We start from the raw sequence: 14,684 nt of genomic DNA, 5'->3' as shown, positions 1-14,684 counted from the left end.
ATCTTGCATGGAGCCCCAGTCCGAGGGAGATTGACAGTCATGTTTAGCTTCTTCCATTTTCTAATGATTGCTCCAACAGTGGACCTTTTTTCACCAAGCTGCTTGGCAATTTCCCCGTAGCCCTTTCCAGCCTTGTGGAGGTGTACAATTTTGTCTCTAGTGTCTTTGGACAGCTCTTTGGTCTTGGCCATGTTAGTAGTTGGATTCTTACTGATTGTATGGGGTGGACAGGTGTCTTTATGCAGCTAACGACCTCAAACCGGTGCATCTAATTTAGGATAATAAATGGAGTGGAGGTGGACATTTTAAAGGCAGACTAACAGGTCTTTGAGGGTCAGAATTCTAGCTGATAGACAGGTGTTCAAATACTTATTTGCAGCTGTATCATACAAATAAATAGTTAAAAAATCATATATTGTGATTTCTGGATTTTTTTTTTTAGATTATGTCTCTCACAGTGGACATGCACCTACGATGACAATTTCAGACCCCTCCATGATTTCCAAGTGGGAGAACTTGCAAAATAGCAGGGTGTTCAAATACTTATTTTCCTCACTGTATAACTCCCCTCTGGCAAAGTTTGACAAACTCTATAATATAAAGAAAATGGTGTGCAAATCTTCAGAATTTTTAGGCTTATCTTTGAGTGAGGAACTGCCAATATTTCCCTTGCTGGTGATGGTATCAGTCAGAGTCGCAGACCTAGTACCTGATGGTAATCATCAGCCGTTCTCTCTCTCTCTCTCTCTCTCTCTCTCTCTCTCTCTCTCTCTCTCTCTCTCTCTCACACACAGAGAATCTGGAAAGTCCCCAGAGAGAAACAGAGAATTCTTTTTCTCTCTTCCACACCCACATTGACATTTCCAATATCCCCCACCAATTGAGCAGCCACTGCTATTATTTGTTTATTTTTCAACCCTGTATTATTCTCTCATTTTGGCTCATTGTTTCCCAGATCAATTTCCAAGTGTGTTATTGTCGCTCATTGTGAGTATCATTCATTAGTTTGCACCAAATGGCAGCGCCTTATTGAATTGTAGTTATATTCTGGTGACGGAAGAAATATTCCTGCGATATAGGCACTTGTCACTCATCTTTTTATTGCCATCAATAAACCTCAGCCGTAACTTGTTTCCTGACTTCCTTTGCCATTTGGAGGCACGCGGTTTCTTTGCAGTAATGGCATTCTGTGTGATCGGAAGCAGCAGGAATCTGTCCTATAACCTCTAATTAGCTCAGCACTTGTGTGAAGGCGATATTCTCACCTCAGAAGGTCTATTTAAGTGACTGGTGATTAGCGTCAGTGACACTGCTCTTGTAGAGCTTCATCTGCCTGCTTTATTACCCACAGATCTGGGAAGACCCTAATGTACAAATGCAACGGCATATGATCTGTGTTGTGTTGGATGGAAAAACAACAAGCAATAGATCCTTGCATTGCTTTGAGAACAGCTCTTACTTTGTCTTTCTTTCTTCTGGAGAATACAAAAGATTATATTTTGATGAATGTTAACAATGAAATGAATGTCATACAATGAAAGTCAGTGGGGTCCAATGCTGTTTCACAACATCTTCAAAATATCTTTTTTTATGTTCCACAGAAAAAAGAAAGTCATACAGATTTGGAATGACATGAGAGCGTTTCATCTTGAAGTAATCTTTTTAATGTTAAACAATTGCATTTCACATTTTGTAGGGAATTTACACAGGCTGCGTTCCATGTTTGAAATACAGAAACCATCAAGAAGTGTACATATACAACCATTGTGTGTTTATAAGATTTCAGATTCTTGAAAGCATAGCATGTACCTATACTGTTGTAAGCCCGACTCAATCGGCCCAATGGAGGCATCCGGTCAGCGGGTGAAGGTTTCTGCACGTTACTGTCTTTCCTTGTGGTAAAGTAATTTGATTAAATGAAATACATTTTTTCATATGTATTACCTCGTTATTTCATCTGATCCATAAATGAAAAGGTTTTAATGATATCTGTGCATCATTATGGATCATCAATGTTTGACTATTCTTTTTAACTCTTTACTGAAAATAATGTCAGAGTCAGTTAGAATAATCAAATGTAACAATTTATTATGTCAGGTAAATGTATCATGCCAATTACATAATCAGTTCAAAGATAATCAATACAATAACATAAAATGCTCAGAGATAAAGAGTAAAAGATGTAGGTGAAACCCGCCATTTTGAAAAAGACATAATGCTGAAGTCTTTGAGATCCTTCAACATTATGGGCTGATCTGAGTTACCAAATCGCCACAAGCCTTCTTCAGCATCTCCCTAAACACTCAGACCAAGGCAGAAACCTCTTTTCAAATGTAAACATTTGCTAACAATGAGGATTTGCATTGAGTTTACACCTTTGAGAGCAGGATGCCATTTGCCTGGAAGACACACCCCTCCTCGGTGTGCGATTTATCTTTAAACTCTTAAATACCTTATTACCTTTTGGTTTACTTCTTTGGGAATGAGACCTTTGTACCAGTCACACTGAGACATTTCAAATGATACCAAATGTGTAATACTGTATGATAATTATTCACATTAAACCATATACTGTAGATTCTTGGGTGAATTTTGGTGGTCTCAGCATGAGGGAGAAGGAATGGGGGAAGAGGGAAAGAAATGTAGATTAGGATGATTCTGAGGTGAGACTTGCGTCTCGTCTCGAATGGCGCACAACAGTGAGTTCAAATGTTAATTTCCTTTGTTCTCTCAGAGAGTTGCCCTCTCTCTTCCAGTTCTTCCAGTTTTTCCAGTCTTACACTGTCATATTTCCCCAACTCTGCTGCTTTAGAAGATAAGTGAAATCAACAGTGCAGAAACATCATTAATTCATCTGCTGAGATATATGAAAAACATAAGGGGCCCTATTTTAACGATCTGAAACGCAAGTATCAAGCGCGAAACGCAAGTAACTTTGTGGGTGGATCTTGGGCGCTGTTGCTATTATACCGGCGGGATAAATGACTCTTGCGCCCGACGCAAATCTAAAATGGGTTGGTCTGAAGTAGCTTCATTACTCATAGGTGTGGTTTGGGCGTAACGTGAAATAAACCAATCAGAGCGACATCTCACATTCCCTTTAAGAGCAGGCGCGCTTGTTCCATGGCGGATTGCTATTATAACAGCGGATTTGCTAGGCGCACGCCAGGAGCGGTTCACAGCCGAGGAGACTGATGTTCTCGTCAGGGCCGTAAAAGACAGAGAAGTGACATTGGGGATGGGAGAAACCCACCCAAATTAGCTTCGGGTAAACAGGCGTATAATAATTTGGGTAAATGTGTAAGCTAGATTTATGCCTATTTTTTCACATCTTCATGGACACAACAATGATTTCCCTCGTGTGTTAATATATTTCCTTGTATTGTAATAATGTATGATTTGCAAAAATGAAAACTGCTGCTTCTGTGTAGATTAGAGAATCAAAGTGTATGCGCGTTGTGCAAATTTTAAAAAGAGGATAACACGGTGTAGGCAACACCGATTTTTGTCGTTGTTCTCTGTATTGACAGCACTCCAAATTTACAAAAAAATGAGCTCAATGTTAAAATTGACCGGAGTTCTCCTTTAATTACTGACCTGAATCACGAGCACTGTGGATATCTTGAGTGCAATTACCTTAGAAGTCCCGTGTAGACAGTTTTCCTGTAACTTTTTATTTAAGTAGCTTATTCCCCATGGCCTTCAGAGCTGATGGGGGAGTTTGTTTCCCAATTTTTAAATCACTTTTTTTTTTTTTTTTAACTGGACAGACCCTTAAGCTATAAAAACAAATAAACAAACAACAAAAAAAACCTTGTCATTTAAAAATGTGTTCTCGTGCAGTTTATTTTCGTGATGTGCTATTTATCACATGTAACACTTGACAATAATTAATAAGTTAATTATTTACATAAGTTAATTCATTGGGTATAATTTGGTTAAAGGGTTAGTTCACCCAAAAATTTAAATTCTGTCATTAATTACTCAACCTCATATCGCTTCCTTACCCATAAGACTTTCGTTCTTTGGAACACAAATGAGGATCTTTTTGATGAATTCTGAGAGCTTTCCGTCCCTCCATTGACAGCAACGCAACTAACAGTTTGACACTTAAAAAACGTATATAAAGAGAACTAATCCATATGAATTGAGCGGTTTAGTTAAAATTTTAATTTCATAAAAGTAAAAAAAAAAAAAAAGTATGTTTTTTTCATTTATTTTTTTATTTCATAATGTGATACCCCCCCCCCCCCCACACACTTTCAATTCTTTTACTTCAATGAAAGGTTAGATTTTTGCACATTTTTTGAATGAAAGATCAAAAGGATAAACAATGCAGATTTATTTTTTTATAGCCATTTTTGATCATATTTACCAGGGGTGCCAATAATTCTGACCACAACTGTAAGCATTTATCAACTCACACATCAGTTGTGGTAAACAGAAGCTCAAGCATGTGTTTGGTTGACGTGTGAGAACCAATGAGGTTCATTCTCATGTGTTATGCATAACGTATCATGTTTGAGCTTCAGCAATAACCAATGAGGTTCATTCTCGTGTGTTACGCATCATGTTTGAGCTTCCGCAAGAAACAATGAGGCAGGTTCGGTTGAGCTTCTGTTTATGTTTGCTGATCAATGTTTATATGTGAATAAAAGCATAAATTCAATCTGTTCATCATATAAAGCGATCGAGTCTCTTCAGAAAATTTGGACTAAACCGCTCAAATCATATGGATTAGTTTTACGATCTCTTTATGAACTTTTTGAAGCGTCAAAGCGTAGCTGTCAATGAAGGGACAGAAAGCTATCAAAAAGATCTTAATTTGTGTTTCGAAGATGAACAAAAGTATTAGGGGTTTGGAATTACATGAAGGTAATTAATGACAGAATTTTCATTTTTGGCCGAACTAACCCTTTCATTTTAATTTATAAATATACTATTCATTATTTCATGTCCATTCTTAAAAGATTAATGTTGATTTTAACATTAACCTAGATTAATAAATGCTTACAAATGGAACCTTATTGTTAATTTACCATTACATTTTTTCCTGTTACAATCATTGTTAGGTTTAGATTGAGATATGGGTTTTATGGTTAGTTTAGGTTTGATTGTATGTTAAATTTCTTATGATTTCTCAATCTCATACAATTTATTATGGCCTTAAGAATGTGTAATTAGACTAGTTCAAATGTTTGATTAACAAACACAATACACTGAAAACTGCTGAACAGTTGATCTCCACATCTAGAAGCAGGGTTTTGAATCTAGCCAGCTACTAGATTAACATTAATCACAACTAAGCAGGAGGAACTAATAGCCCTGCCGAGAAGAAACAATATTGCAGTGTGGTGTCAGTGATTTCTCCCATGCTTGTTTATTCTTTATTTGTCCCTAGTTATTTTTGCTTGATAATATTGGATGACAAGATGTACATTCAAAGTGCCAAGGCCAATAAGCAAAACAAAGAAAAACAGCTTCTGTCTAATTGACTCAGGGTCTATTCATTAGACCATTTCAATCCCACAACAAATTGCTTGGGGGATTCTTGAAATCCCTGAACAATCTCAAACACTGACTATAAGGATGAAAAAAAAAGTACATGAAACATCACAAGGCACAAATATGGGGCATACAGAATATGTGGCACATAAATGGAGCCCACCCAAGAGAAAATGTAATAAAAGTGTAAAAAAACAAGCAAACAAAAAAAAACCCCTTTGAAATAAGATGGGCCTGATTTTCAGCAAAATTCACAGCTAAATTCTGGCCGGTACTGCACACAGTAATGTCCATTTGTAATAATTTACTCACATTATATTCAATTAGGCTTTTACAATGCCACCCAAAATGTACTTTAATTCAGTCGCGATGTAACTGAATTAGCGACAGATCTTTTTTCCGTATTGCATCCTACATCCTGTCACGTGTCTCTGCTTGTTTGGACTTTCGGTTTGTGTTTTGATTGGTTCCTGTTTTCCTTTGTTTGTTCTTTTCCCGCCACTCCTTCCTTTCTATGGTTTCTGTCATTATCAGTTCAGTTGTATCGCCTGTTTAGTCAATCATCGTTATCTGTATCACCTGTGTTCTGTTAATCAGTGTCATCTGTGTTTGTATACGTTCCATCTGTTCTGTCAGTCTTTGTCCGATCTCCGTTACATTTTAGTGTGTGTTGCTACCTGTTCTGCTGTCTTGTGATTTATTACATTAAACCTTCGTTTGTGGAAATATATCTTTGTCTCCGTCTGCCTTCCTGCAGACACCGTGACACATCCAAGTGAAACTGAATTTTGTTTTGTTTTTATCAAACGGTTATTGATTGGATGAAGGCAAATCTGAATAAGGGCTGTATAATATTGACAAAATAATCACATTGTGATTGTTTCAAATGGATATTGCGATTACAGTTTTATTTGGGATTTTGGCAATAGTATTTTAGTGTACTAAACATTTCAGAATAAAATAAAATAGTTTTAACTGCTTGATAAATAAAACATTAATATAATGTCTCTAAAACAGACAAGACACAATAAATAAATATGAATTACCTAAATTCCAATAATAATAAAAAAATAAACATTCTCAAGTATTTTATATATATATTGAGATATTACATATATGTATATATATACTGTAGTATTTATATACTTTTTTTTGTTGTTGTTTATTGGTATAATTGGTGGTGTGCTGTAATGCAAAAGACTACAGGCTATGAAAATAGATCCAGAAATGAAACTTGAAATGCACGAGATGACTTCTTCAAATATGATGCAATTAACTTTCTCAAGGCGGGCGAAATTTCTGTAAATGAATTCTGTTATGCATTTCAGAGGACTAATCATTTCATTTTTTTCATCTTTGTGTGTAATCACCCTCATTAGTTTTCACTACAGAGAAGGAGATGTTTAAATTTCTGACATGTAATCTGTTGCTTTGGATACAATTGCGAGGGAGTTTACATATCTCACAGGAACCTGCAGATGTGTTATTATTTGCTATTATGAACAGGAACACTCCATCCACTCGATAGGCTTTATCTATCTCCACTACGCAAACATTTTATGATTGAACGAGCAAATATACTTTGGGCACAAATCTTGTTGTTAAACGCATTCAAAACATTCATGAAACTCTGGAGAATAGCTCAATTATTTCAGGTTGTTTTCAAAGCTACAGTCTGATTCATTTCCCCAGTCCAATCAGTTTTGATCAAATAAACTGAGACATTGAAAAAAGCTGATCAGAGCGTCATTATTTTCAGCTCAAAGAGAGAAGAGATCATCAATACAACAGTGACATTCCACTCAGCTGTCCCATTTTCCACTGTTTACCAGTGTGTTCAGTTCCAGATTAGTAGTTAACGGACCATTTCTAGAAGAATTCAATAAGAATCGCTCAAAGTTGGATATATTCTGCTTTTTCTTCATTTTTATATCCCCCATTGTTCTGAACACCCTTTATGAACTAGGCTATGTTGGTGAAGGAGGGATGTGAATGATAAATGGCCAAAGGTGGAGTGAGGGGGTGGGACTGTTGTAGCAGCAGAACACAGTGCTTTAAGGAGCTCATTTGTCATCCAGTACCCAGTACACTGCACGAGGTGAAAAGGTCCCCAAGTCTCTTAAATGAGCTCTGAACTTTCCCGTTGTCCATCGGCTATACTATGTAGCAATCACCTCCACGTCCTGCCTTCCTAAGTTTCCCTTGAGCTGTGTCAGCCGAGAAGGGCAAGATTAAATGGCATATCTAAATCGCTCAGGTAGATGACCTCTTGTGTCCTGCATACCTATCCTAGCTGTGTTTTTCTTCTTTGTTTATAAGAATTGGTCTTAATAAATATATACATTGGGCTATATACAAAATGCACAGAAAAATTGTATACCTAATTCTTTTCTGATTGTGTACATACATGAATTTGTTATTTGTGAGAAAGAAACAAAAGGGACGTTCTAAAGAGCTCAGAGAATCCAAGCATGGTACTGTCATAGGATGCCACCTTAGTGGTCAGTTCATGAAATTTCATCCCTGGAAGATATTCCACAGTCACCTCTAAGTGGTATTATTGGAAAGTGGAAGCGTTTAGGAACAGCAGGAACTCAGCCATGAAGCGCAAGAACACATATAGTCACAGAGCGGGGTTACGGAGTGCAGAGGCGCCACACTCTGCTGATTCCATACAGTAGCTGAAGAGTTCCAAGCTTCCACTGACATTAAAGGACAAGTTTGGTATTTTACACTTAAAGCCCTGATTACAGATCATTTCTGATGAAATAGAACGGTTAAGATTGAAATTTGGACACATGCTGCTGTCCCGAGAATTTTCGGTTTCTGTAGTAGCACCCCCCCACCTCCACAATGGCTGCATAGGTGCACTGGAACAATCCTTCCTAAAATGCATTAATCTTTAGTTTACAGAGATGTGAAACTCACCGAGTGGTCAGGGGTGTTCACTGATATGCTCACACAAAAATCGCTGCAAAAGATTAGCACAAAAACTGTGCGGCGGCAGCAAGCCTCACATCACAAAGTACAATGCCAAGCGAGTGATGTAAAGCACGCCACCACTGGACTCTGCTGCCATAGAAACATGTTCTTCAGCTTCTCTGTTTTTATAAACCAAAACTGGGTTTATATTTATGCATGTCCAGTATATACATACATACACATACAGACACTCACTGGCCACTTTGAGTACACCTGTTCAACTGATCATTAATGCAAATATTTAATCAGCCAATCACATGGCAGCAACTCAGTGCATTTAGGCATATAGACATGGTCAAGATGATCTGCTGAGGTTCAAACTGAGCATCAGTATGAGGAAGAAAGGTGATTTAAGTGACTTTGAATGTGGCATGGTTGTTGATGCCAGACTGGCTGGTCTGAGCATTGTACTTTTTTCTAAGTATTTCAGAAATTACTAGGATTTTCACACACAAATTCTCTAGAATTTACATAGTATCGTCCGAAAAAGAGAAAATATCCAGTGTGCGGCAGTTCTGTGGGAGAAAATGCCTTGTTGATGCCAGAGGTCACAGGAGGATGGCCAGACAGGTTTGCAACGATAGAAACGCAACACTAGCTCGGTTTCCATCCAAACGTGAAGCTAATCTTTTCAAAATGTGCAAAATGAGCAAACCCTCCCCCCAAAATGCGAATTAGGTGCGTTTCCATCAAGTTGTTAGAGCAGATGATGGTGATATTGGTAACCTAGTAAACAACAGTAAATAAAACACAGCAAGCATAGAAACAGGACTGCAGACAGGACTGCAATTAGTTACGATTGGGCAAGTTATACATTTACTAACAGTGCAGCTTGCAATAGCCGAATTGAATGCTATGCACAGAAGAACGAAATGCAGAATTTTTGATGAAGGCACTAGCTGCAAGGGCATTAAGAAGACGTCAAGCCCCATACAAATGGGAAACACAACGTCAGGATGATTTTTGGTAGGTTATAGTGACCAGACATTTGGCTATGACATTTCAGAATGTCAGAGGCCACATTTAAAATGTTATGCAACATTATTGGTTGATGCATTGAACCCAGCCAAATCCCCTGACGACGTCCGATTGCAACAAAAAAAAAAATTGCCATTGCGTTGTACAAGTTGGCCACCTGTGCTGAATACAGAGTTGTTGGAGAGACGTTTGGTTTGAGCAAAACCACCGTTCACCGCTGTGTCTATGGTATATGCAGGGCCATACAGATGATAAATCAATTTGTCAAATTACCCAAATTACCCCATTACCTACCTTTAGGAGACTTAAAAAAATCTAAGGCTACGCTATTATTAAGGCAGACGTATTTCACTTCTGTCTGTTGATTCATTAAACTGAATTTTTTTATTTATAGTTTATTACTCTTGTAGCACATCATAGGAGCCAGCACCCAACATTTGTAGGTTGTACCTGTGCATGTGACGAATAAATCTTACTTTGACTAAATTTTCAACAGATTTCCTGAGAGACAACTCTTTCCCTAAGTTGAGAATAAGATCAAAAATGTCTCGTTTACATTTGGTAACCCTCGTTGCCTGAGGGATGGAACAGAGATGTACGTCGTGTGACTGACTGACAGGAATCTCGCTAGAGAGGCCAATCTACTTCGAGTGAAACTAAAACGAGCCAATACACATTGGCATTCAATCATTTGCATCAGCTGTTCAGCCTCACAGCGCGGGTATATAACGAGCAGCAGGTGCGATTGCATTTCAGTTTTTTTGCTGACGAGCCAAGCCTGATAAGATGGCCGCCCTGGCGGGCAGCAGCAGATGTGGCGACGGGACGTACGTCTCCGTTCCCTCCCTCAGGGAACGAGGGTTACCAAATGTACCATATGTAACCGAGACGTTCCCTTATTGGTCGGTCACTTCAACGTACGTCGTGACCGACTGATAGGAGTCCCTACCAAAGCGCCACAGCTGCTGCACCCCATCCAGCGCCCTGTGTAAGCCTCTACCCCTTCTTGCCTGGAAGGATGATAGGAGAGGGCTTAAACAGAGTGTATCTGACACTGTTGTTCCGTGATAACCCATACAGTGAAATTATTGGATAACACTGGGAAAGCGTGCCCTTTCTATGGAGGGAAGGGATGCTGCGGAAGACACAATCTTCGAAGGAGTTATGTGGAAAGATACATATGGACTAGCCCGAAGGTTGTACTGCATATGAATATTGGGTGACTTAGCCCAAGGGAAAGACACAGGCTTCGTTTAGGAGCAGCCGTGGAGAATACACATATGGGATCCCCGTAGGGTCACACATATGGGACCCAGCCTAAACCCGGTTTAAACCCGGCTATCCAGTGGTCCATCCTCTGCTTAGAGACAGCCTTTCCCTTCTGCTGGCCTCCGTAACAGACAAAGAGCTGGTTTGAGGTCCTGACGCTTTGAGTTCTGTCCACGTACATGCGCAGAGCGCAAACGGGACAGAGCAAAGCCAGGGCTGGGTCTGCCTCCTCCAGGGGCAGCGCTTGCAGGTTCACTACCTGGTCTCTTAAAGGAGTGGTAGGAACCTTGGGGACATACTGTAGCCAGGCCGGGGTCTCAGTACACCCATGGTTGTCACCCAGCCCGAACTCTAGGCACGATTCGTCGACCGATAATGCTTGCAGGTCCCCTACCCTCTTGATAGAGGCCAGTGCAATCAGCAGCATAGTCTTCAAAGACAGAAGCTTTAAGTCCGCTGACTGTAAAGGCTCAATGGGAGCATCTGATTTGCCATCTATGTGGTCGTGATAAGCTGAAATAGTGGCAGCATGTACTTTGAGGGTGGAGGGAGACAGCCTTCGCTCCAAACCTTGCTGCAAGAAGGAAAGCACTGACCCTATTGAACATTTTCGGGGGTCCTCTCTATGAGAGGAACACCACTTGACAAACAGGTTCCACTTCAAGGCGTACACACGTCTCGTAGACGGCGCTCGCGCAGAAGTGATGGTGTTAAGTACCTCTGGGGGTAAGTCACCTAGAACCTCCACGTCCCGTCCAGGGACCAGACATGGAGTTTCCAGAGGTCCGGACGCGGGTGCCATAGGGTGCCCCGTCTCTGAGTCAGAAGGTCCTTCCTCAGAGGAATGGGCCAGGGAGGGACTGTCACGAGGAGCATGAGTTCTGGGAACCAGGTCCCAGAAGAAGAGGGTCCCAAGCCCCTGCATGGCCTCATATGACACCATTGTGACAGCAAAGGGGGATCCTTTCATAATTGCTAAACTCCAGTTCTTTCTGGCAATTTCAAGAACCTTCCTGAGAAATCTGCTGCTAATGGTAATGATCACAGTAATTTTTTTGGTCCCACTTTATATTAAGTGGCTTTAAGTACTATGTACTTACATTGAAATTAATCATTTGATACAATATACTTATTGTGTAACTACATGTTTTTACATTGTACTTACATTTAAAAAATTCCTGCATGTAATTACAGCTGTAATTAATTTATGTAATTACATTTGTAATTACACAGTTGACCCTTCCCTTACACCTTAAACCTAACCAATCCACCACACCTGTCCCTAACCTTACCCGTATCACACCTCAATAGCAGCAAAAGTGTTTTACAATACAACATGAACACTAGGGGCCCTATCTTGCACCCAGCGCAATTGACTTTGTACACTGACGCATGTATCATTCCTATTTTGCACCCGCACAAAGCGCGCTTTTCCCTCCACAGAAGCACGTCGCTAAACTAGGGAATGAACTTGCGCTCCCTGGGCGGTTCAGCGCAAAAAAGGAGGCGTGTTCCGGCGCAAACGTTCCTTCATGCTATTTTGCAGGTTTAGAAAACAATTGCGCCACTAACCAGGAAAAAATAGTTTAAAGTCAGTGGCGCGTTGCGCATGTTATTCATATACTATTTTAAGGGCGCATGCTTGGCCATAATCAATGTAGCGTGTGCACAACGCGCATACACTTTGATTCTCTCATCTACACAGAAGCAGCAGTTTTCATTTTTGCAAATCATACATTATTATGATAGATAGATAGATAGATAGATAGATAGATAGATAGATAGATAGATAGATAGACAATTTATTATAAAAGCATACATCTAGCTTACACATTTACCCAAATTATCATACGCCTTTTTAACCGAAGTTAATTTGGGTGTGTTTCTCCATCCCCAACGTCCCTGACGAGAGCGTTGCTCTCCTTGGCTGTGAACCGCTCCTGGCGCGCGTCTGGCAAATCCGCCGTTATAATAGGAATCCGCTTTAGAACAAAGCGCGTCTGCTCTTAAAGGGAATGTGAGATGACGCTCTGATTGGTTTATTTCACGTTACGCCCAAACCACACCTATGAATAATGAAGCTACTTCAGACCAACCCATTTTAGATTTGCGCCTGGCGCAAGAGTCATTTATCCCGCTGGGAAAATAGCAACAGCGCCAAGACCCGCCCACAAAGTTACTTGCGCTTTGCGCTTTGACACTTGCGTTTCAGATCGTTAAAATAGGGCCCAATAAGTACATTGTACTTATTTTTTGATGTAAGTACATAGTACTTAACGCCACTTAATATAAAGTGGGACCATTTTTTTTATTAACCCTCTGGGGTCGGCAAACGCGCCGGCGCGTTTTGCTGGATTTTCTTCACATAGTAGCACAATAGACTTAAATTACTCCGTCATTTATGGTCATACAGAAAAAAGAAATATGAAAAAAGAATCTGTGATATGTCTACTTCTGTATGTGTCCACTTACAATCAAATTAAAACGTGCTTTTGTAAAATAAAGAAAATAAACAGGGTGTGCTTTCTGCCTCTCCGTCTCTGTGAACTTTTTTTTCTTGAGCACATCTGTAAAAAACAATACGAATACTTGTGAATACTTCAGCGAATACTTGTCACACATTTATGAGCCATATATCTTTATAAACATTTAAGTGTGTACTTTTAAATGATCGGATTCAAACTGAAAACAAATATTCTCTTTTTAAGTAATTTGTATAAAACCAACAAGATGTCCAGTTTCTCAAACCCTTGCTCATTATTTTTAATTTGACCACGCCCACGCGCACAAAAGAGATTGACATGCAAATCGTCCACATGGAACGCAAACGTGCTCATAAATACTGTGTTTGTGGATATCTGCTCAAACGTAGATATGTATAATATGGTAACCATAATGTTTCATATTTTGGAGCGCGCTGTGCGTTTCAATGTTTCAAATCGTGTAGACCTATAGTTTCTCTTGATATCAGCATGTTCACAGTTTTTTTTAGTTTTTTTTACAGGGACCAGATATCCCACTGATGAGTCCTGCTGACTTCAACATTCACTTGAGTCTCTGTACATGAACATGGTAAAGTGAAAAATCAAACACCTCGGAAATGAAAGGTATGTACAATGTTTTTAGGAATGGCACAAAGGTCTCTGTCTTTGGATCATTGTTTTCAGTAATGTGCTTTTTTGTCATTTGTTGTGTACCTTTGGATTATGTTGTGTTGTAAATAAATCCAAACAATCAAAAAGCCATTCTTTTTTAAATCTCCTCATTCTTTGTGCAAGGTTGCTCAGAATGATATGGCCTGATATCACCTAATAGGGCCATTAGGGGAGGGTCTTTGTCTTTCTCAGGTGTGAAAACCATAAATATTCAGGATGTGTTTACGCCTACTCGCATAAAGATTTCTTACACAAAACACGTCTTACAAATTTTAAATCAATATATTGTCTTATCTGAATGAGCAGTCAGGATGATTTTCACATAGTTTTTAAGCAAATATTCTAGGCTACGTGATACAATTTTCAAAAGCTGTGTGAAGAAATAATAAGTATGTGTTTCATGACCTTATTTCAGTTTTTTTTCACAAACCACACATAAATGTCATTATCTCAAAACTACAAACTTTTACATACATGCTGCTGACATATTATTGTAGCAGAGTTTGTGCTAAATACAGTGTAATCAGACTTTAGCCATGAAAATGTCACAAGTAACAGAAATAAGCACAAATGTCAGAGCATGTCAGAACACCTCCAGGGCCAGAAATTACCTCAGACCCCAGAGGGTTAATTTAATTGATTTTGTATCTCTATTAATGGTAACTAACTTCTTGTCTTTTCATTATAAGAGTTTATTGAGGCGGTTTGTGCAACGGGAGCTCCTACAGGACCTAACCCCCCTGCAGCTGACCAAAATAGAGGTATCTGATGACAAGAATTTTGTCTCCCCTAGGA

The sequence above is a fragment of the Abramis brama genome, assembly GCF_963993115.1.
Source record: "Abramis brama genome assembly, chromosome: 14".
Lineage (NCBI taxonomy): Eukaryota > Metazoa > Chordata > Actinopteri > Cypriniformes > Leuciscidae > Abramis > Abramis brama.
Note: the sequence above shows the minus strand (reverse complement) of the source record.